This window comes from Bos indicus x Bos taurus, chromosome 5 (assembly GCF_003369695.1).
Source record: "Bos indicus x Bos taurus breed Angus x Brahman F1 hybrid chromosome 5, Bos_hybrid_MaternalHap_v2.0, whole genome shotgun sequence".
NCBI classification, from domain to species: Eukaryota; Metazoa; Chordata; class Mammalia; order Artiodactyla; family Bovidae; genus Bos; species Bos indicus x Bos taurus.
The window spans coordinates 27908827-27934153 of NC_040080.1; the positions used below are offsets into that span (position 1 = coordinate 27908827).

The following is a 25327-nucleotide window of genomic DNA, read 5'->3' on the forward strand; positions in this document are numbered from 1 at the left end:
CAGAAACATGGTTAAACCCTTAAGTATTAGGTCATTAAAAATCCATTCCTGCCTTCCTGCCCATAAATACATCTTTTTTCAGACCTGTCACCCATTTTATTTAAGCACTTAGCTCTCTTCTAATGAATGAATTGGCATTTCATATTACCTTATTATCCTATAAAGCAAAATGCATACTCAATAACATTAACGGTAATTTCTCATAAAGACACATTATCGATCCGGGTGCTACCTGTAAGCATTGAAAATTGCAGCCTGCACACAGAGCCTTTCACATCTGGGCCTGAAGAATTAAAGAAAAATTAAATTTGACAGCAGTAAATTCACAGGCACAATCTAGGCCCCAATTTATATGCAAAATGAAATGCTTTATGAAAATTTCTTCTATTTTCTCACGGAGATTTGGGAAAAAGATTTCACTATATACTTCTTTCTTTAATATCCCTCTACTTAAATATTATACTGCAGTCACTGCAGACTCTCTTTGATGTATAAATAATCAAGTTAAATTATGTGCAGCAAGGAGACTAGTGCTCTGCCATTCTTATTTTACAAAGTAATTTCTACCCTAGAGGGTCAAATTTCCCTGACAAATTCTTAATTACTATGTTGCAACAGAAGCAGAATCTATTTGTGCATAAATCCTGGGCATTCCCATGTGGCAAGTAACTAATATTACCAACCATTTCACTTGGCCTGCTCACTGAACTCCATAATTAGATAATACTTTTGATGATGGTACATTTGAAGTCTTAATCCATTTAATTTTTTATGAGATTTTTTTTATTTTAATAGGGATATGTTAGTGACCACTGCCTATTTAAAAATCATTAAAATTCTGTCCACAGCAGTAATAAAGATTAAAGATTACTAATATGGCATTCATAACCTTGCTGGTTTTCCAGAAATCTAGGGCTTAAGGTAAATGTTAAAGGTCATTTAATATGTTAGTCACTAATTATAATCCTGGGTAATAGGTTCCTTTTCTAATTATCACGGTATAAGAGTTCTATTGTTTGGGTCTATTCTTCTGATTTCATATTTAGCTTTTTGGAGGGTGAGTAATCCTGGAATTAAGCTCCTGAACATTGATGAAAGTAGGTAATGCTTGATGATTAACTGGATAAAAGCTTATATTTGAATGCTGTATGATAGCTTGCCTTGAAGTTACCTACAAAAGATGCAGCATCCCTTTTCTAGCACTGGGTTCAGGGAAAAGGTCACTGTAAGATTAATGCACCCATATTTTAATATCAAACTATGACAAATTTGATAACAGCCTATTGGTGCACCTGCCAAAACATTAAGAAGAGAGCTTGAACAACCTGAAACATGACGATGTTTTTAAAAAGTGAACTATACTTTGTCTATCCTTTAAGTGAATAATAAAAGCACAGAGTTATCTAATTCATGGGACAGTAAATCATACACTCCTTGTTTAAACACACACACACATACATATGCACACACATGGACCCTACAAGTTAGAGTAACTACCTAAAAAAAAAATCACTAGCTGCCTTCTTGATGAATATTCTGGATCATGATGAGCTCTAACTAGGATGGACTGATTAAAGTCCCTCAAATTTTTGGTCATTGAATATTACAAACAACTCAAATTGTCTTGATATTTTCCATTTATATGTACCTTTGTTTTGGAATGATCACATATTCTACTTATATGATGTCCACACTTCGAGTTATTTGATTAACATATATTTTCCCTCATTTTGAAAATAATTTGCATATTTTGCCCATTCAGTGTTATTCAGGTGGCAAGAACCCATCTGCCAGTGTAGGAGGCATAAGAGACCTGGGTGCAATCCCTGGTCGGGAAGATCCTCTGAAGAAGGCAATGGCTACCCTCTCCAGTATTCTTGCCTGGGGAATCTCATGGACAGAGGACCCTGGCAGGCTCCAGTCCATAGTGTCTCAAAGAGTTGGACACAACTGAAGAGACTTAGCATGCATGTACTTTTGTCCTTGCAGGAAATATTTAGACAAACTTCTAATAGAATACTGAACATATCTTAGGTTGTTAGAACCATAAGACTATTTCATTAGAACTTTTTCTGTAGATATACTTCAATTAATTCATACTTGCTTATTGGCATTTGCTTTGTTCCTGACACATAAAGATGCTTATTATCATGAAACTTTTATTCTACTGACATGAGATGTACAATAAAGAAAATGAATATATATAGTGTTCAATAATATGTCAAGAGGTTCAAAGTACTAAGCAGAAGATAAGGATTAATGATTAGGAAGAAGGTTGCTATTTTAATTTCAAATAATCTTAGAAGGATTCATTGAGAAAATGACATTTGACCAAAGACTGGGACAGGGGACTCAGCGGACACTCCTTAATGTGTTAATACCTTAATAGCAGGTATTAAGGAAGAGCAAACAGCAGGTATAAGGTTGTTTGCTCTGAGGCAGGAGCATATTTGGCTTATTTGAGAACAGCATGGAAATGAGTTTGAGTGGCAAAAAGCGAGTAAAAGTAAGAGTAACAGGAGATTTCCCTTTCAAAGGTATTAGAGGTCAGGTCATGAAGGGTCTTTAGACTCTTGTAGAAACTTCGACTTTTTTCTTCATGAGATGGAGGCCATCTGAGTATTTAAATAAGAAATTTTATAAGTCAGTTTGGATTTAAAAATGACAAATCAGCCTTCTGGTGCTCATAAAAATATAGAGGTAAAGCAGTAAGACTAGTTAAGAAGCTTTAGAAATCATTCATTCAAAAGATGATAGTTGGATCAGAGGATCATTCTGAATGTGTGCGTGCTAAGGGGTTTAGTTGTGTCCTACTCTTTATGACCCTATGGTCTGTAGCCCACCAGGCTCTTCTGTCCATGGAATTCTCCAGGCAAGATTACTGGTGTAAGTTGCCATGCCCTGCTCCAGGGGATCTTACTGACCCAGGAATCGAACCTGGATAATTTACATCTCTCCAGCATTGGTAGACTGGTTTTTTACCATGAGCACCATCTGGGAAGCCCACCATTCTGAATATTGGAAGTCAAATTCTATATACTTTGAAATTAGAGCCAAACAACTTGGTACCAAATGAGATGTAGGTTGTGAAAGAAAGAAAACAGTCAGTAATGACGCTAGAATTTTGGCCGTTAGTGACACAGCTTTCATTTGTAACCTCAATAAAAGCACTTTCAGAATACTGTGGAGTCAAATGCTTAAACGAAATGAATTAAGGGGCAGTAGGAAAATGGGAATTGAAGATAGAAGATAAAAACAACTCATTCTAAGAGTTTTGCTGTCCAAGGTGAGAAGGAAAGGGAGGCAGTTAGAGGGAAATAGAGGTTTAAGAGGTTTTCTTTTGAAGAGGAAAGAAAAAAAGAAAAAGTTCTCATCAGAATGATCAAGTAGAGAGGGAAAAATAATAGTTACTTGAAATTGATAATTATGAACTTATATTGAGACAGTGAACTATGTCCAGGTTCAAAGGACTGACGTAGTTTCAGCAAAAGTTTGTATTGTTGTTCATTCATGTCCAGCTCTTTGTGACTCCATGGACTGTAGCACACCAGGCTCTTCTGTCCTCCACTGTCTCCTGAAGCTTGCTCAGATTCATGTGCATTGAGTCAGTGATGCTATCTAACCATCTCATCCTCTGCTGCTTCCTTCTGCTTTTGCCCTCAGGAGAAGTGTTTTCACAGGGTAAGTTCCCAAGCAGATCCCAAACTTGAATGAATGAATTGGGTGGGTGGGGGAAGGTGGCAAATAAATGGCCTTAGTTTTGAAAGTGGTTAAGAGACAGGCTGAGAGAAGAGTCTCTTACAGGGGAGATGGGTTTGCCTGGCTTGAACTTCCCCATCTGGTACCCAGCGAGAGCATGAGAGCTTTTTCAGATTCTTTATTAAAAGAGGTCTCCAAGATTCCATCTTGCATTGCCTTCACAAATTATGAAGCCAGTCTTTGTTTTACAGAGGAAATGCAAAGATATCTATTAGGGATTAACAGCTGTGAAGTAAAGAAGGAAAGCAAGATGGGGCAGAAGGAGAGACTGGACTGTCACTGAAGCCCAACAAAATTTAATATCCCCTGAATGGAGTCAAATGGCCATGATTTTATTTCCTCTTGTGCTTTTTCAAAGAAAGGATGCTGTGTACTCCTCAGCTGTTTAGTCACTAAGTCGTGCCTGATCTTTTGTGACTCTATGAACTGTAGCCCACCTGGTTTCTCTGTCCATGGGATTCTCCAGGCAAGAATACAGAATTGAGTTGCCATTTTCTTCTCCAGGGATCTTCCTGACCCATGGATCGAACCTGTTTTTTCTGCATTGGCAGGTGAATTCTTTCCCAGTGAGCCACAGGTGTAGCCCTCAGAGGTAGGAGCAAATCCTTCTCTGAAGGGTAACCTGGGCAGGTTCATCTCTTCATTTACCAAAGTGAAGCAACTACTCAAAATCTTTATATTTGTTATAGACTTTTGAATACAAATTAGAATATTTGATGTTTTTCAGTAAATTAAATAAGTCTGAAATAAAGGACTTAGAGGTACTCATATTAATGAGTGTCCGACTCTTTGTGACCCCATGGACTGTAGCCTACCAGACTTCTCCATACATGGGATTTTCCAGGCAAGAGTACTGGAGTGGGCTGCCATTTCCTTCTCCAATCATATTAATAGATAACAAGAAAAAGCATAAAATTTATTGTTAAAGAAGTGGCATTCAGACTTCAACTTCATCATTTATTAGATCCATGACTTACTATTAATAGCTATGGAAAGCTCAGCCTCTTTGAGGGTTAGTGTTTTTTTTTTTTTTTTTTTTTATTCAGATGGTAACAGTACAAACAAATATTTATTGTGATGAATAAAAGTATGAAATAACTGTTGAAGAACAAAGGCTTTATATAAATGTTATTTATCTTCTAGAGCTTTGAAGTATAAACCTACTGACCTGTGCTTAAGCCACTCAAAACTCTGTTCTTTTGCAGTGGAAGAAAGTTTTAAAATTAGAGTTGATTCAGTATGTTTTATTATATTTTCACCCTTCTGTTAATAACTTTCTTTTTAAGAGCAAACTTTTAAACATACTAAAACATTCATGCCCATCAATCTATGCATATCTAACATTCTCCATGGCTTTAAATTTCTTATACTCAAATTACAAATAAAAATGTAAACGTAATGTGAATCCTCACCCAGGCCACCAAAGATAAAATAGAGTCCAAAATAGAGTCCAAATTCTATCTCAATTACATAGAGGTAAGTCTTCAGTTCATTTGGAGATGGTGGTAAAGAATCTACCTGCCAATGCAAGAGATGCGAGAGATGTAGGTTCAAATCCCATGGTTGGGAAGATCCCCTGGAGTAGAATATGGAAACCCACTACAGTATTTTTTCCTGAAAAATTCCATGGACAGAGGAGCCTGGTGGGTTATAATCCATGGGGTTGCAAAGCATGGGACATGACTGGAGCAACTGAGCACACACACACAAAATGAAATAAATAGGTCCCAAGTTTGAACAAAAAAAGTCTTAAACTTGCTCCAAATTCCCTTGTAAAGAAGGTTGTGTAATCTCATGATGTCCCTGGAGGTTTAAAAAGAAAGAGCCATTGTGTTATAACACTGCCTATGTTTCTTTTGGATTCTAATTTTTTTAAACTGAAGTCTTAAGATAGGGTTGGATGTGTAAAATTAAAGTGTTTTCATCACTTAAAATTCTACAGCTGTTTCTTTTCTTACAATGTTTAGTGTCATGCAGGCAAATCCTGTCCCTATTACATAAGAACAGATTTATCATTCCTGGTCTCTGAAATAGCTCAGAATATAATTGGAGATAGATATTGTATATACTTGTATTTATATGGGATTGGTAATGTCAAATAGAACTGTACACACACCCTTCATAGGAATCTTTAATAGGAAAATGGTCATTTTACAGCCTATTTCTCCATTTACATATTTATTTTAAAGCTAATTTAAGGAAACACTTAGCTCACTGATATTTTGAAGTTAGCTAACATTTGGGTATCCAACACCAGAGTACAGAGATATTTGAAAATGTCAAGAAAAAGAAACCAAAAAAATTACCATTTTTCTCAATCAGTCCGTTCTTTCTTTTTCTCCCCTCTGCTACACTGTGCTAGGCATATATGTCTTATTTAATCCTTTGTTGAGAAATGTAAAATGTCATAATATTAAATTGTGTGCTACGTGGTTAGTTGTGTGTGACTTTTTGAGACCCAGTGGACTGTAGCCCTCCAGGCTCCTCTGTCAATGGAATTCTCCATGCAAGAGTACTGGAGTGGGTTGCCATTTCCTTCTCCAGGGGATCTTCCCAGCCCAGGGACTGAACCTGAGGCTCCTGGATCTCCTGCATTGCACTCAGATTCTTTACCTACTGAGCAATTGGGGAAGACCATTATTAAATTAAAATGCAAATAGTGCTCTTCTTGAATGCCATTCTGTTGCCCAAACCCTGCATCAAACACGCAAGTGAAAATAAGAGTGGAAAAATGCTAAGGCCTATGTCTAAATTATATTTGTTAGGCCTAGAGATCTATACCTTAATACTAAATAATGAGAGAAAGAAAGAAACAGAATGAGAATTAGAATCATTAAGAATGTAGCCAGAAAGGTAACTTGAAAGTACAGTTGTATTTGATTCCCTTGATACTCATAGAAAAGTTGACCCAATTATCAGTGATTTCAACTTGCTACTTTCTTCAGAACATATACTCTCTCCCTTCATAGCTATTAAAAAGATTAAAAGTCATGATCACAGCACTTGAAAAGAACAATGCAAGCTCATTTTTGGCTAATCTGATATCTTAAAATAGACCATCATAAAAATCACTCCAGAAAGATGAGAATCTATTTTTAAATGCTTCCAGAAAAAAAAAAAAAAAAAGTAGTTTATCTTCCTCAGTTTATCAGTCTTGACCATGAAGAAAAAGGCTGCCTAGTTCTAAATCTAATTTTTAATTTAGTTATTTAATCATATACTTTTATGCTGAATATTAGTGAAAATGTGAGCTTCCTCCTCTCAAACTATAGAAGTTTTCTTTCTGATTCTCTTCTTCTAGTGAACTTACTCAAGGCATGGTTTTTGGGCAGTTTATATTAGAATCACCTCATATACTGAACATGATGCCAGAAAATCTACCTTTGTAATTTAATTTCATTTTTTAAACAAATAGTTGATGATCTAATAATTACTAATGTCAAGAACCCTTTTGACCTAACCTCTTTATTATCATAACCAAATTATACTTTAAATTCTTTTCAGGTTACTCACCTCCATAAACAACTTATCATATTACTATGATATCAGCATAGACTTCAAATTTTGTCACAATTCAGAATAGTCATCTATCCTAATGATTAATGTTTTTCAACAAATGCAGCTCATATCTACTGAGCACTTTTTCTACTGCTCTATATTTAGGGTAACAGCAATAAAACTAATAGAAAAAAACCAATAATCAATTTCATGGAATTGGAACTTACTTTCTATTTTCTACAAGGGAGAGGTACAGACAATAAATAAAACAATTAACCCAAATATATTAAGAAGGTGATAATGTGTTAAGGAGAGTGGGGATGCCAGAAGGGAGCTGTGGTTTTAAATAGGGCAGTCAGATTTACTAGTAAAAATTTAAACAAGATGAATTTGGGCATGCTAAGTCAGGTCCAACTCTTTGCGACCCTATGGACTGTAGGCCGCCTAGCTTCTCTGTCCATGGGATTTCCCAGGCAAGAATACTGAAATAGGTTGCCATTTCCTCTTCTAGGAGATCTTCCCAACTCAGGGATCAAACTCGTGTCTCCAGCATTGCAGGCAGATTCTTTACCACTGAGCCATCAGGAAAGCCCCCAACAAGATGAGATAAAGGAGTAAATCAAGCAGATGTCTGAAAAAGTGCACCCACAAGACGGAAAGGAGCAATTACAATGGCTCTTGGTTAGAAGTACCACTAATAACACTCAAAAAATAACAAAAAAGGAACTGAGACTTAATAGAAGTGAAAAGGGGAGAAATAAGAGATGCCATTAGAAATGTAGAGAGAATCCAGACTGGGTAGGCCTTGGGTGAGATGAGAATCCCTAGAGAAATTTTAGCAAACTAATGACCTGGTCTGGCCAAATTTGAAAGAACTCCTCTCTCTGCTCTATGGAGAACAGATTGTAGAAGGAGCAAGGAAGGATGAAAACAGGGAAACCATATAGAAGCTATTACAATAATATTGGGGAGGATCTTCCCTGGTGGCTCAGTGATTAGGATTCCATGCTTCCAGTTCAGGGGATTCGGATTTGTTCCCTGATGGGGGAACTAAGAGCCCACATGCTACTCAGCATGGCCAAATAAATAAATAAATACACATCATAAATAAATACAATCCATCCATTAAAAAATAATATTAGGTAGAAATGATAATGGCTTGGACCATGGAGAAAGTTGTGATTGGGAGTCAGGTTCTGTATATAGTCTAAAGATAGATTCAGTAATATATTTTTACTATTTGGGTATGGAGAATGAGAATGAAGGGTCATGATTCCTCTGAGGTGTTCTTGGCTTCAATAACTGGAAATGTACAGAATGCATTGAGTCAAGGAATATTACAGGCAGACAAAGTTTGAAGAGATCAAAAGAATGATTTTCAACATTGTATGACTGGGAACTATATGAGATATTCTAGCGGAAATAAGAACTATCCAAGTAGATACAGGGGTCTTTGGTTAAAGAGAGAAAGCCAGGCTGGATCATGTTGCTGTTATTGTTGTTCAGCTGCTCAGTTTGACTCTTTGTGACCCTATGGACTGCAGCACTCCAGGCTTCCCTGTCATTCACTATCTCCTGGAATTTGCTCAAATTCATGTCCATTGAGTTGATGATGCCATCCAACCATCTCATCCTCTGTCACCCCCTTCTCCCCCTGCCCTCAATCTTTCCCAGCATCAAGGGTTTTTTCCAATGAGTTGGCTCTTTGTATCAGGTGGCCAAAGTATTGGAGCTTCAGCTTCAGCATGTCCTTCCAATGAATATACAGGATTGATTTCCTTTAGGATTGACTGGTTTGATCTGCTTGCAGTGGGAAGGACTCTCAAGAGTTTTCTCCAACACAGTAGTTTGAAAGCATCAGTTCTTCGGCTCTCAGCCCTCTTTATGATTCAACTCACATCTGTGTATGACTACTGGAAAAACCACAACGTGATATGATTGCATTCAAAAGCATCAAACTGAACAAAGCAATTTGGAAGAGAAGAGAAGTAACTAAGGAAAGTCTCTGTGGAACTCCATTTAAGAAATCCAGTGCCAGAGCAGGGAATGGAGATCTCATCCACGATTTCAAATGTGATTTGCAGGTCAAATTTAAAAATGTAATGAGAATTTACCTTTAGATTTGCCAACATAGTAGAATTGTTGACTTTGATGTAAGCAGTTTTAATCAAGTGGAGAATGAGAAGCAATAACCAGATTAGAGTGGATTTAGGGGACAATGGAAAGAGAAATTTATATCTTTCAGATATATATTGTTGCCATGCTCAGTTTTGCCCTTTCTGTATCATTTAATGAAGTTTTCTATTTTTTATCCACCCAATTAGGTCACTTTTGATTAATAGGTTTAATATCAAAATTGAAGTGTGAGTCACTCAGTCATGTCTGACTCTTTGTGACCCCATAAATTATAGCACATAAGGCTTCTCTGTCCATGGAATTTTCTAAGCAAGAATACTGGAGAAGGTCCCCACCTTGTCCAGGGGATCTCCCCTTCTCCAGGGGATCTTCCTGATCCAGGGATTGAACACATGTCTCCTGCACTGTAGGTGGATTCTTTACCCTCTGAGCTTTCTGGGAAGCACCCCTAGATTTAACATAAGTATACACTTTTTTTGGCCTCTTCCCCTCATTTTTTATATTGGAGTATAGAAGAGCCTAGTGGGCTACCGTCCATGGGGTGGCAAAAGAATCTGACATTACTGAGCACCTAAATAGCAAGAAAACAACAGTTGCTTTACAATATTTTGTTAGTTTCTGAAGTACAATGCCATGTATCACTATATACATATATATATATATATATATAATATATATGCCCTCCTTCTTGGATCTCCCTCCTAACTCCCCAATCCCACTCATCTCTGTCATCTCAGAACACCAAGCTGATATTTCTTTTTTATTGATGATTCAGAGTCTACATTATTAGGGGCATTGTTGTTATTGGGAACTGTGATAAAATCTATCCTCTATCTTGTAAAAACAGGATTTTTATGAACTCTATCCAGGTAGTTGGATGAATTTCTATTTGCAAACAAAATATATTTTTTAACTAGGATGATGTGTCAACAGATTTATAGCAACATATCTTACTTATTTCCCTTTAACTTAGTTGCATTTTCAATTTTTTAACAACCAAATGCAAAATGTACACATAACTAAATACAACATATTCCACCACAAACTATCCTGTCTCAACTTGTCTCAACTTGTCTGATGCTTAACAGCAATATTGTAATACTTCAAAAATTTTAAGTCTCTGAAAACTGATACTTTAAGTTGGATAAAACAAAACAAAATGCTTGAGTAGATCCTCAAAATATTTATGAGTAACAACATATAACAATACCATGTTATTCTATGTATGTGTGTGCATGCTAAGTCACTTCAGTCATGTCTGACTCTTTGAGACTCTATGGAGCATAGCCCTCCAGGCTCCTCTGTCCATGGGTTTCTCTAGGCAAGAATACTGGAGTCAGTTGCCATGCCCTCCTGCAGGGGATCTTCCCAACCCAGGGACTGAACCTGAATCTCTTATGTCTTCTGCATTGGCAGGCGGGTTCTTTACCTTTAGTGCCACCTGGGAAGCCCATATTGTATCAATGCCACATATTAATTCTACTTTTTTAAATGTAGCAACTAACCATCTTAGAATTATTCACACCCTAAAAGGTTAAAGTATATTTAAAGGAGGAAAGATACAAACTCTTAGCCATCCAGAATTCTCTGCTTTACTGAATAAAATACTTCTAAGTAATATCTTGCCCCACACTACAGATTATTAAAATTTGCTAGTAACTTAAATAATAAAATGCAATTCAAATATTCAAAGACACGTCCACATTTATTATTTCAACTGTTTAATTTTCCTCTTGGTGCATGTATTAATTAATTAATGTACTGCCCTTCCTATGTGATGACTTGCTTAGAAAGGTAGAATTATTAATAAAGAATATTTTTCTTGTGTTAGCATATTTAGGGCAAAGACCAAATGCTTGAGATATTTAAACTTATTTTAGCTTATGACAAGCTTAAAAAGAGCAGGAAATGTGTCCCAGATACACTCTATAAGATAAAAATTGAAAAAGCTGTGACATAAAAGCTGGGCAAGAAAGAAAAAATGCACACACACAAAAATAATTTTTACAAGTCCAATTCTTTTGAACTCTATGAAAACTGAAGAGAAGAATAGCATTACAATAATACTAAGTTGAGTAGAATCAAAATATCAGAATGAATATAAAGGACACGAAATCATCTAAAGGAAGAAAAAATTATTTTAAAATAGACACTATTCCCAGGATCCAAAAGAATTTTTTTAAATCCTTCATTAGAAAAGATATTAGCAAAAATTTTGGAGAGGGCAAACGTGCTTAAGTAATCTGTAATTAGCTACTATTTTTTACATACTGTCCTCATGAGTTGAAATTAGCCTTATTGTAAAAAGTCTAGAACCAGTGGTTTAGGGTAATCTATTATTTGAAATCTCCTCCATACAGATATAAACAGGATCAGCTTATCCATTAGGCACTGTAAGCATAGTGGGTCAAAGAAAACTTCATAATATAATATTAATATGTTATTATATCAGTCCTGTTGCAAAGTATCTTTGAATTTTGTGTTTAGTAGAATAAGGGACCTACACAGAGTTAGTGCCTCGAGCCCACAAAAGTCATAATGTGACCCTGGACTGTGAACCAAGTCCTATATTTATTCTGTTACCAGATGGTGAGATATTTCCTCCTCCCTTTTACTCAAAGTGAGGTTAAGACCATTTGCCTTTCAATTCTTAAGGAAAATGAAGGCAAGAACAGATTTTGAAATCATATAAATACTATATTTATTCTCATTCAGAATGCTTTTGTATCTACTTCTGAAAAGCTCTGTGGTCATTAGACACAGCTACTTTACCTTGAAATTTATGAATAGAAAAATTGATCCCCTCTACAGTAGAGACTATATTGCTCAGAAACAATACGAAATATGCAAAGATCACATGCTTCGACGGAGAAGGCAATGGCAACCTGCTCTAGTACTCTTGCCTGGAAAATCCCATGGACGGAGGAGCTTGGTAGGCTGCAGTCCGTGGGGTCGCTAAGAGTCAGACACGACTGGGCGACTTCACTTTCACTTTTCACTTTCATGCATTGGAGAAGGAAATGGCAACCCACTCCAGTACTCTTGCCTGGAAAATTCCATGGATGGAGGAGCCTGGTGGGCTACAGTCCGTGGGGTCGCAAAGAGTCAGACACGACTGGGCGACTTCACTTTCTTTCTTTCTTATGCCACCTTGCCTCTGTATGTAAAAAAGAGTATCATGACATGTAACAGGATGGTTATGATATTTCCCTGGAAAACCTGAACTCATACAGTATTTATTCCATGCCCATATAGCAGAAAATGCCACCACTACTCACCAAGCTGCTCAGAACAGAAACCCTTGGCCTGATCCATGAACCCTATCTTTCACAACCCGTGTTTAATTTGCCATCATCTTCATCAGCTCAAATTGTCTAAACCATCAATATCTCTCTCCTAGACCAAAGCCTTCAAATTGCTAGCACCCTCTGTGACTCTTTATCTGATAATCTATGCCACATAGATGTCAGAGTTCTCTTTTTAAATTAGAAATCAAATTATTATAGCACCAGTGTTTCCAACAGAGTATCCGTGCATGTGAGCACAGTTGCTTCCGTCGTGCGTGACTCTTTGTGATCCTATGGACTGTAGCCAGGCTCCTCTATCCATGGGATTCTCCAGGTAAGAATACTGGAATGGATTGCCATGCCCTCCTCTAGGGGATCTTCCCAACCCAGGGATCAAACCTATGTCTCTTACATGTCCTGTATTGGCGGGTGGGTTCTTTACCACTAGCACCACCTGGGAAGCTCCCCCCGCTCCAACAGAATATACAAAATCTTTATTAAACTACAGTCTTCAAGGCATTCTTTGATGTGGCCTCTTTCTATCCCTCTGACTTAACTTCCTAACTTTCTAGTTAGAATGGGATTTTTATCTTGTATTTAAAATAAACTTTAAATTTAAAATTCTTTAAAATTTACAGAAAAGCCAAGAAAATACAGTAGACAGTTTCCATATATCCCATAACTAGTTTCTCTCTTACTGACACCTTTTTTCATCATTAAACAAAATATTTTATTAACTGATATATAATGTGATATAGATGGGGAAACAGTGTCAGATTTTATGGTTTTGGGCTCCAAAATCACTGTAGATGGTCATTGCAGCCATGAAATTAAAAGACACTTACTCCTTGGAAGGAAAGTTATGACCAACCTAGATAGCCTACTCAAAAGCAGAGACATTACTATGCTAACAAAGGTCTGTCTAGTCAAGGCTATGGTTTTTCCAGCGGTCATGTATGGATATGAGAGTTGGACTGTGAAGAAGGCTGAGCACTGAAGAATTGATGCTTTTGAACTGTAGTGTTGGAGAAGACTTTTTTTTTTTTCTTTAATAACAGCTTTATTGAGATATAATTCACCTACCACAAAATTCACTCATTAGAAGTGATGATTTTTAGCTATTCACAGGTATGTATACTCAACAACACAGTCGAGTTTCATCATATAAAAAAAAAAAATGTTGCACACTTAAGCTATCACTCTCCAACCCCGACTTTCAGCCCTAAGCAGCCAGAAATCTGCTACTTCTGTATAGATTTGCCTATTCTGGACTGGAATCAATATAATGTGTGGTCTTTTGTGACTGGCTTCTTTCATTTAACATACTGTTTTTAAGGTACATCCAAGTTGTAACGTGAATCAGTACTTCATTTCTTTTTATGGCTGAATACTAGTCCATGTATAGATGTATCTCATTTTGCTTATCCATTCAACAGTTGAAAGGCATCTGGATTGTTTCTACCTTTTGACTACTATGAATAACAATGCTATAAACACTCATATACAAGTTTTCACATGGACATATGTTTTCCTTCCTCTTGGGTATATACCTAAGGAATAGAATTGCTGGGTCCTATAGTAACCCTATGTGTAACCACTTGAGGAAATGTCAGTCCATTTTCCAAAATGACTGCCCAATTTTACATTCCCACTAGTAATGTATCAGAGTTCCAGTTTCTCCACATTCTTACCAACACTTGGTATTACCTGTCGTTTTAGTTATAGTCACCCCAGTGAGCTCAAATTTGTGGGTTAGATTTTCTTTTTCCTAATGGCTAATTACATTGACCATCTTTTTGTGCTTATTGGCCATTTGGATATCTTTTGTAGGGAGGATGTCTGTTTAGGTCCTTTGCCTACTTTTGCTTTGTATTGTCTTCTTATTCTTTTTTTTTTATTTATTTTTTTATTTTTTTTTTATTTTTTTCATGCTCCCCATCCTGAACCCTCCTCCCTCCCAACCTCCCCATACCATCCCCCTGGGCCTTCCCAGCGCACCAGCCCCAAGCATCCAGCATCGTGCACTGAACCTGGACTGGCATCTCGTTTCATACATGACATTTCACATGTTTCAATGCCATTCTCCCAAATCTTCCCACCCTCTCCCACAGAGTCCATAAGACTGTTCTATACATCAGTGTCTCTTTTGCTGTCTCGTATACAGGGTTATCGTTACCATCTTTCTAAATTCCATATATATGCGTTAGTATACTGTATTTATGTTTTTCCTTCTGGCTTACTTCACTCTGTATAATAGGCTCCAGTTTCATCCACCTCATTAGAACTGATTCAAATGTATTCTTTTTAATGGCTGAGTAATACTCCATTGTGTATATGTACCACAGCTTTCTTATCCATTCATCTGCTGATGGGCATCTAGGTTGCTTCCATGTCCTGGCTATTATAAACAGTGCTGCGATGAACATTGGGGTACACGTGTCTCTTTCCCTTCTGGTTTCCTCAGTGTGTATGCCCAGCAGTGGGATTGCTGGATCATAAGGCAGTTCTATTTCCAGTTTTTTAAGGAATCTCCACACTGTTCTCCATAGTGGCTGTACTAGTTTGCATTCCCACCAACAGTGTAAGAGGGTTCCCTTTTCTCCACACCCTCTCCAGCATTTATTATTTGTGGACTTTTGGATCGCAGCCATTCTGACTGGTGTGAAATGGTACCTCATAGTGGTTTTGATTTGCATTTCTCTGATAAAGAGTGATGTTGAGCATCTTTTCATGTGTTTGTTAGCCATCTGTATGTCTTCTTTGGAGAAATGTCTATTTAGATCTTTGGCCCATTTTTTGATTGGGTCATTTATTTTTCTGGAGTTGAGCTGTAGGAGTTGCTTGTATATTTTTGAGATTAGTTGTTTGTCGGTTGCTTCATATGCTATTATTTTCTCCCATTCTGAAGGCTGTCTTTTCACCTTGCTTATAGTTTCCTTTGATGTGCAGAAGCTTTTAAGTTTAATTAGGTCCCATTTGTTTATTTTTGCTTTTATTTCCAATATTCTTGGAGGTGGGTCATAGAGGATCCTGCTGTGATGTATGTCAGAGAGTGTTTTGCCTATGTTCTCCTCTAGGAGTTTTATAGTTTCTGGTCTTATGTTGAGATCTTTAATCCATTTTGAGTTTATTTTTGTGTATGGTGTTAGAAAGTGTTCTAGTTTCATTCTTTTACAAGTGGTTGACCAGATTTCCCAGCACCACTTGTTAAAGAGAGTAATCCATTAGTATGAAATATTTTTATAATCAATGAATTAACATTGATATTATTACTGTTAAAGTCTACGTATATGTGTGTGTTAGTCACTCAGTCGTGTCCGACTCTTTGTGACCCCGTGGAGTATAGCCGCCTAGGCTCCTCTGTCCATGGAATTCTCCAGGCAAGAATACTGGAGTGGGTAGCCCAGGGGATCTTCCCTATCCAGGGATTGAATCCAGATCTCCTGCATTTCAGGTGGATTCTTTACCATCTGAACTACAGAGAAAGCCCTAGCATCACCGACTCAATGGACAAGAGTTTGAGCAAATTTTGGGAGATGGTGAAGCACAGGGAAGCCTGGCACGCTGCAGTCCATGGGGTCACATAGAGTCGGGCACAACACAGTGACTGAACACCAATTAATGAGTCCGTGATTTATTATGATATATTAAGTTTTTACTTAATTTCCTTTTTCTACTCCAGAATATCATTCACATTACATTTAGTTGTTCCTTCTCTTTCAGCATCTCATGGTATGTCAGTTCTCAGACTTAAATCACCTGAATGCTTGTGAGAATGATTGGTAAGGTAAACTGCAGAATGTCCCTCAATTGGAAATTTTCTGTTATTTTTCTCATGACCAGACTGGAGTTAAAGGATTTTGAGAGAAAGATCTCAGAAGAAGTATGTAATTCTCATCACATCATAACACATCAATGGGACATAATATCAACACACTTCACCATTGTTGATGCTAACCTTAATCACCTTGCTAAGCCTGTGTTTGTCAGTTTTTTCTGCGGCAATATTACACTGAAGGAAGTCATAATGTGCATTCCACACTTAAGGAATTTAGGGATTTATGCACACTTTAAGGGTGAAGTGTCTCCATAAATTACTTGGAATTTTTTCAGTTGGATATTTGTCTTTTATCCTCCATTTCTTTATTCATTCACTCATTTCTAATAGTGTGGGCTCAGATATTTTCTTTATATTTGAGTTTATAATTCAGTACTATTTTATTTTATTGTTCATATAGTTCCATCTCTGGTCTTCGCTGGTGCCTCAGTGGTGAAGTATAAGCCTGCTAATGCAGGAGACACTGGAGATGCAGGTTTGATCCCTGGGTTTGGGGCATCCCCTGGAGGAAGAAATGACAACCCATTCCATTATTCTTGCCTGTAGAATCCCAGAACAGAGGAGGTTGATGGGCTACAGTCCAAAGGGTCACAAAGAGTTGAATACAACTGAGTGACTGAGCATGCATGCACAGTTCCATCTTTGGGTATCAGAAGCTATTCAGAGGAGTGTCCCTTTGACATGCTCCTACTATTTTTTGTACTGTTTTTTTATTTTTTGTTAGCACTTCTTTATTTTCTATCATATAAAATGCTCTAGGTTTACTTTGTGTACTCCCACTTTCAATCTTAAAATCACCTATTTTTCTAAGGAGTTCTTATTACTCTCGTTGGAGAACAGTATTGGAAGCCAAGATCTGGGCACTGGGTTTGCTCATTGCTACTAAGGTGTAATGACTACTATACCTTCTCAAACCTCAGAACAATGCCGTCAATATATGTTAACATGCCAACTTGTGTTTGTACACGTAGCTATATATATATATATATATATATATATATATATATATATTTCTCTATGTATCAACTTATAAATATTAAAATAAATATAGGTCCATATTGATGTCTGTAATTCTAGTCCACTTGGATTCTAGCCTTTTCCCTTTGCATGTCTGTAGCTTGCAACTACAGCAGTGAGAAACTGGGCTCCTTGAGCCACCATCATTAATATAATTATTTAATTCCAATGTACATGTACAGTGGTTCCAGGATTGTCCACATATCCTCATGGGTAGCAACTTTACCAACTAAAGTACAGTGTCCAGTGCCTTTTGCCTTTAGTCTTACAGACTCGACTCATTTCCACAGTTACTTAGCTTAGCTCCCTTTTCTCCCAACTCTTATAGGGAGTTATTTCACATGTTTGTTAAATATTTTATCACAGCCTGCATTCCACCCTTGCATCCCTGGCCTCCTAAATAATTTTTTAGGTTTTCATACATGACTGGTGACTGTGCTATAAATTTCCTGGGGTTTAACTGAGTAAAAATTTCCCTTGCCTTACCTAAACAACCCTTTCTTCTCTCCCATATTCCTGGCAGCTGCTTACCTGTTTACTGTCTCTATGTTTTTGCCTCTGTCAACATTTCATTCTTGTTTTGGCTTCGCTTGACAATCCATTTATTTTTATCGTTAAATTGTGTGCTATTGTATGGATGTACCAGAGTTTATCAATTAACCTATTTATCAGCTTACTTATTAAAAATTTTTGGATTGCTTCTAGTTTGGGGCCATTATGAAGAAAGGTGCTGTAAATATTCATGGTCTTATTTTCAACTCAAACGGTTAAATACCATAGAACACTAGTACTGGATCATACGAAAAGACTTGATATAGTATTATAAGAAACTATCAAGTTGTCTTCTAAAATGGATATACAATTTTTCATTCCCACCAGCAATGAAATTTCCACCAGGAATGAAATTGCCTATTGCTCTACATCTCATCAGCATTTGGTTTTGTCAGTATTTTGGATTTTAGCCACTCTGATATGTTGGAATATCTCATTTTGTTTTAATTAACGTTAAAGTATGTTGAGTATCTTGTCACATACTTATTTGTTGTCTGTATATCTTGTTAGGTGAGGTGTCTGTTCAGACCTCTTGCTGATTTTTAAAATTGAGCTGTTTGTCTTCTTGTTGAAATTTGAACCTTCTTTGTATAATACATTTGTATTCCAGTTTAGCATACAGGTGTTAAAAAAGATTTCCTCCCAATCTCTGACTTGTCTTTTCATTCTTTTAACAGTGTCCTTCACAGAAGAGAAATTTGTAATTTTAAAACCCAATTTATTTATTTATTTTTTAATTCATGAACAGCACTTTTGGTATTATATAAAAAACTCAATATCTAACCCACAGTTACGTAAATATTCTCCTGTCTTCTTCTAGAAGTTTTATAATTTTGCATTTTACATTTCTATCTATGATATATTTTGTGTTAACTTTGTAAAAATGTAAGGTCTATGCCTAGGTTCATAGTTATTTTGATGCTGTTGTTGTTCGTATGCAGCTGTTCATATGCAATATGTTCATATGCAATTGTTCCAGCACCATTTTTTAAAAGACTAGATTTTTTTCACCAAATTGTGTTAGCAAGTTCACTTAAAAAATTTAAAAAACAGTTAATTACATTTGTCTTCATTCATCTAGGCTCTCTATTCTATTCCATTGATTTACATCTTTATTCTTTTGCCAATACATGATCTCTTATTTACTGCAGCTTTGTACTAAATCTTGAAAACTCGTAACTGGAGCCCTCCAATTTGATTCTTCATCTTCAATACTGTGATGGCTACTCCAGATGCTTTACCTTTCCATATAAGATTTAAAATCAGTATTTTAAAACCACAAAATAACTTGCTAGGCTTTTGATTGGGGTTTCCTTAAATTAATAAATAAAGTTGGCAGGAATTTACATCTTAATAATATTGATACTACTGATAATGGAATGTCTCCATTTATTTATACCTTCTTGAATTTCTTTCCTCATTGTTCTTTACTTTGGGCATTGAATTCCTATTCATCCTTGGTTATTTATATCCAAATAATTTTTTTATAGGGCCAGAGGAGAAGCTATTTTAAATAATGCGTTTTTTAAATTTCAAATTCCAATTACTTGTTGATGCATATATGAAAGCAACTGACTTTAATATATTGCTCTTACATTATATACTAACCGTGCTAAATAACTGCTTATCTTTCCCAGAAGTTTAGTTTTAGACTTTTCCTGCTTTTTTATTATGTAATTTAATGATATAGATTTCCAATAAGAACTGCTTTAAGCAACTTTCTCTTCATCAAAAATATTTTGGTAAATAGTCTTTTCATTTCTAAATTAGTTTGATGATTTTCAAAAATTTCTCTCGATACTTCTTTACTTCATGAATTATTTTAGAAGTGTATTGCTAATTTACAAGTATTCAGGAATTATCCTGACTTTTTTTCATCTAATTGATTTGTAGTTATTTCCATTGTGGTTCAATAACGTATTTTTGTATATGTATTTTTTAATTTGTGAAAGTGTATTTTATGTCCCCAAATGAGATATATCTTGATTAATATTCCATGTTATCCTGAGAAGATTATGTGCTCTGCAGTTGTTAAATGCAGTATTATATAAATATTAATTAGATTGATAGAGCTGTCTTGGACATCTGTATTCTTACTGATTTCCACATGTCTGATCTATCTAGCAATACCTCTCCTTTCACTGGTGTATTTAGACCACTCACAATAATAGTTATTGATATATCTAGATATACAACATCCCTTTGGAATGTTTCTATTCACTGTGTATGTTCTTCAATCCTCTTTTTCCATTAATTTTCTGCCTTTATTGGCAGAAAATTGTAGTTGCATATTTTATATTATTTATTTTTTTCTCTGCTACTAGTAGAGATGTAACGTATTACTTCCCATGTTACACTTACTTGTAAAATGTTTTTACTTCTTTATAAAATGGTGCTATTGTTTACTTGAAGGGTATACAGATTAACAACCCTGTATTAATTTTTTAAATTGAGTTTTCTTTATGTTAAAATTTAACCTTGATTTAAGGTCATAGATTTCAAAGACATAATTCTGCAAGACTGGCCAAATTAAGTTAGGAATTTAGGGACCTAGAAATAGACTATGAACTCAGGATTTGATGCCAAGTTATGTGGTAAATTTAGCCTGGGCAGCATGGGAAGTATTTTTCCCTCATGGCTCCACCTACCCTTGCCTTCTCCCATCCTTCGGTATCAAATATCTTGACCTAAACTGAACATCTACTCTTCTTAAGGTGAATATTTACAAGGAAATTTTGATAAGGAAACAATGTACTTTTGTTACATGAGTAGATTGGTCAAACCAGATGTGCAGCATCATTCTCTAAAACCTTAGTATTTTTGCTGATCTCACAAGTAAGCTAAATTACTACCTTGATCTTAAAGAAATTGCAAAATATATTATACCATCTTCAAGATATTAACATGGAGAAAATAAAACGGAATTATAAAAAAAAAATCAATCACCATTGCTTACAGGACATGCCCTTTTACGTCTTAGGATGGCTTTGATGACATTTTTTGAATTTGAGCTCTGAGGAGATTTTAAATAATATGCTTTTTTTAGACTTATACCCATGGTCAGAGTTAGCATGCCCGTGAGTACACACGCACACAAACACACACATGCGCACGCTTACACCATAAATCTGATTGGCTAATGCTCACTCTGTATCTATGTGTATGTTTGTACAGATGTGTATGTCAGTGCAATGGGGAGTGAAGTGTGTGTGTAAAGGGTTGGTCCTAATGAGAGAGACATTGGAAATATAGACTTAAAAAATCAAGATTATCTCAATCATACTTCCTTCCCCCATAATCATCCCTTAACCCTAAATCTCATAAACCCACATGTTTCTTTCACTTTGGATTCTAAATGCACTTTCATTACCTCAATGAAACAAGATTTCCTCCCTGGCTTTAATTTCCAAACAGATCAAATGGAACAAGGGCAGTTTTCTGTGAAGTTCATTTCTGTTATGAACATTACTTTTCTTTGATTACTTGAGCAATATATTTAAGTCTATAATACAGGAAATATTTAATCTAAGTATATATTGACTCTCATGCTGAATTTTGAGTTTAAATATATATAATTTCTAGATACATTTCATGTGAAAATGTTACCAAATAAAAGTGTGAAGGAAAATTAGGTAGAAAATAATGTTTGAAATATAATTTACAAACTTTGGAAAGTACATCACAGATTTTTAATTACACATCTTCTGAGTTTTGTATTATATTGAGTAGTTTCAAAAATGAAATATCTTTTTTGTCTCTTAATCAAAACAATATGTAGACAGCATTAGGAAAAAAAAAAGAAAATATTGAATATATAAAAACTGATAATACCCAGAAGAGTAGACTATATATATATATATATATATACATATTAATGCCTATATATAGGCATTAATATGTATGTGCATATATATGTATATATATATATATACACACACACGCACACACCTGTGCATATTTATGTGTTTAGTCACTCAGTTGTGTCTGACTCTTTGCGACCCCATGGTCTGCAGCACGCCAGTCTTCCCTGTCTATCACCAACTCCCGGAGCTTACTCAAACTCTTGTCTATCGAGTTAGTGATGCCATCCAACCATCTCATCCTCTGTCATCCCCTTCTCCTCCTGCTTTCAATGTTTCCCAGCATCAGGGTCTTTTCCAATGAGTCAGTTTTTTGCATCAGGTGGCCAAAGTATTGGAATTTCAGCTTCAGTATCAGTCCTTCCAATGAATATTCAGGACTGATTGCCTTTAGGATGGACTGGTTAAATCTCCTTGCAGTCCAAGGAACTCTCAAGAATCTTCTCCAACACCACAGTTCAAAAGCATCAGTTCTTCAGTGCTCAGGTTTCTTTATAGTCCAGCTCTCACATCCATACATGACTACTGGAAAAACCATAGTTTGGTCTAGACAGGCCTTTGGTGGTAAAGTAATATCTCTGCTTTTTAATATGCTGTCTAGGTTGGTCATAGCTTTTCTTTCAAAGAAGATATGTGTATATATACCTACTCATGTGTATTGGCATATATATTCATATATGTATATTGTATACATATATATTTATATCTGTATTTTCTGATGTTATTTAGTCATTAAGTCATGTCCAACTGTTTGTGACCCCATGGCTGTAGCCCACCAGGCTCCTCTGTCTGTGAGATTCTCCAGGCAAGTATACTGGAGTGGGCTGCCATTCCCTTCTCCAGGGGATCTTCCTGACCCAGAGATCAAACCACTAGGAAATTCTTTACCACTGAGCCACCAGGAAGCCCTTATATAAGTATATATTATATAATAAATATTATAAAAACTGAGTTATTGTATTTCCATTGAATTTTTTCTCTGACATTATGAACCATGTTTTATATCTATAAGGATAGGCGTTTCATCATTTCTAAAGGCTGTATATTATTTTGCTAAGTGGACGTATTATATTTTATATATAGTCACCTATATAGTAGGGTGCTTAATTTTTATACAATTATTTCCTATTAAAATAATATATTTAGTGATTGCATATGGAATAGCTGTGTAATTATTTCCTAAGAATAAACTGTAAGAGTTAGAACTTTTGGATCTCATGGCACATTCATTTTTTAACACTTAAAGATTGTATCAATGCTAATAAAAGGTACAGATTGTTCAATTTTAATTACACTTGATTTTTGTGAATATACATTTATAAAAAATGATGAATTTTTTTTTCAAATTGAATATCGTTTGAACCTAATTTGAATATAAATTTTCTTTTTGTGGAAAGTAATAAACTCTAAAACCCTGATTTTTTGAAAATATATATATCTCCAAAATCTCAAATAATCTCAAATAACATAATGTGTATTTTACCTTATTTAAGGTATAAATAGTGAAATGCTATAGGGACTCTAAATACTGCACACACAAAGTGTTATTAGTACTTTGGGTTGTGGTTGCTGAATGGTCAGCTATGCTCATAGCTCATCTGGTTTTCTATCTCACAGATTATCAATGAAGTATTTAAATCTCTGTTTTTAGTATAATTATAGATTACTAATTCTCACAGGTCCACTTGATTATCTGAAAACCAAAAATATTAAGTCTAGAAATGCCAGGCTACATTATTTACCAATACTTTGTTGAGTTTGAGCAAAGTCAAGGAGTTGATGATGGACAAGGAATCCTGGTGAGCTGCAGTCCATGGGGTAGCAAAAAGTCAGACATGACTGAAAAACTGAACTGAACTGTTTCCCTTCAACATTACTCTCAAAATAGGCAAATAGTAGAAAATATTATTTAAATAATAAAAATTGATTTTTTTTCATTTTTGGAATAATTATTTTCTGACAAAAATAAATGTGAGCATTCTCAAATTACTAAGAAAAAAAGCCATGCTTGAGATGTAGAATTGAAGAATCTTGTAATACCTGAAAATACACACTATTTTTAAAAATTTAATTAAAAAAAATCATTTTTCTGATATCAGGATGCTTTAATAAGGAATATCATCTTTTTAACTTGAATTTCTTTTATAAAACCTCAAATCTTGAATCATAAAATGCAGGACTACATCTCATAAAGGTTACATTTGTTTTCACATCTGGAAAAGAATTAAATCAATAGGTATATTTGGAAGAGCAAAAGTTGGATAGTATATTCCACTGGGTAAAGAAAAAGAAGATACCGCAAGGTAAAGGTAGATGTTAACAGACTAATGATCATTTTTTAATAACAGAGAGACCTTTCTGTGAAAAAAATACCACTATATATTTTTTCATTGCTGTCTTCTCTTTTAGCTAACCTTTGAATGAGAGAAACTTCTGCTGATGTCAAATGACCACAAGGATATTAACAACTGGACTTGGAGCCTGTCGGCTGCTGTTGGGTATATCTCCTTTACCAAGCTGGCTCTCTTCACTACTGCCACTGACCTTGCAAACAGCTCCGACAAAGGTCGGAATGGATTCATTGATCAGCTAGACCAAGCATATGACAGTCTGTGCCTTAATTGAATCCCAAAAGGGGGCAGACTGGGTTTTTATTACAGAGGCCAGCCGATAGCACTCATTAAAAGCTCCACAGACTGTGTGGTTTACTAATTAGTTTATTATACAGACACCTTGACGATGGGCAAAGTTGTCATTTTGCCCTTTATCGCACAGGGGATGTTGTTAAAAGTTTAATCAGCTAACACTGACCAAGTAAGCTTGGCAGGCTGTGGATGGTCATTACTGAGGTCACCCCTGCTGTAGCAATTCTGACAGGGTCACAGCATGAACTTACAATAAAGAGAGTGTTACATAAGGTAAGAGAACACCTGAAAGGGACCCCAGAAAAGAGATGTGCTCTGCGGGGAGTAGGAAACAGATGGGCTGTTAGGACAAGTGAATCCTTTTAAAGTTTATCTTTGCCTGCCCTGTTTAACATATGCTTCTGAAAAGATGGGGCATGCAACAATTGCTTTGATATGTTCATCAGAAATAAGATTGGTAACCAGTTTGGTGGGGGTAGGAAATATAGGGGCACCAGATTAAAAAATTATTTCTCTGTGTTTTATTTAAACTTTCCATAGTTCCAGGGAAGTAAGCAGGATATTTCATACTGTTTAAATTTTGCCCTAGATAGACCAAAGTCTTATTATAATCTAGCACTATTTTTTTAAACTCAGAAGATCATTTGAGCAATGCCCAGTTGTATAAGATTCTCTAATTCACCAACTTTGTCTCATTTATTTCTGAAGTTCTTATTTTTCTAATGGGCTGATTTC

General features: G+C 35.7%; 1 pseudogene; it reads left to right on the forward strand.

Moving 5' to 3' along the window:
• The window catches only part of LOC113893431, a 140224-nt pseudogene extending 115652 nt beyond the window's left edge, over positions 1 to 24572 (forward strand).
• The last annotated feature ends 755 nt before the right edge of the window (positions 24573 to 25327 follow it).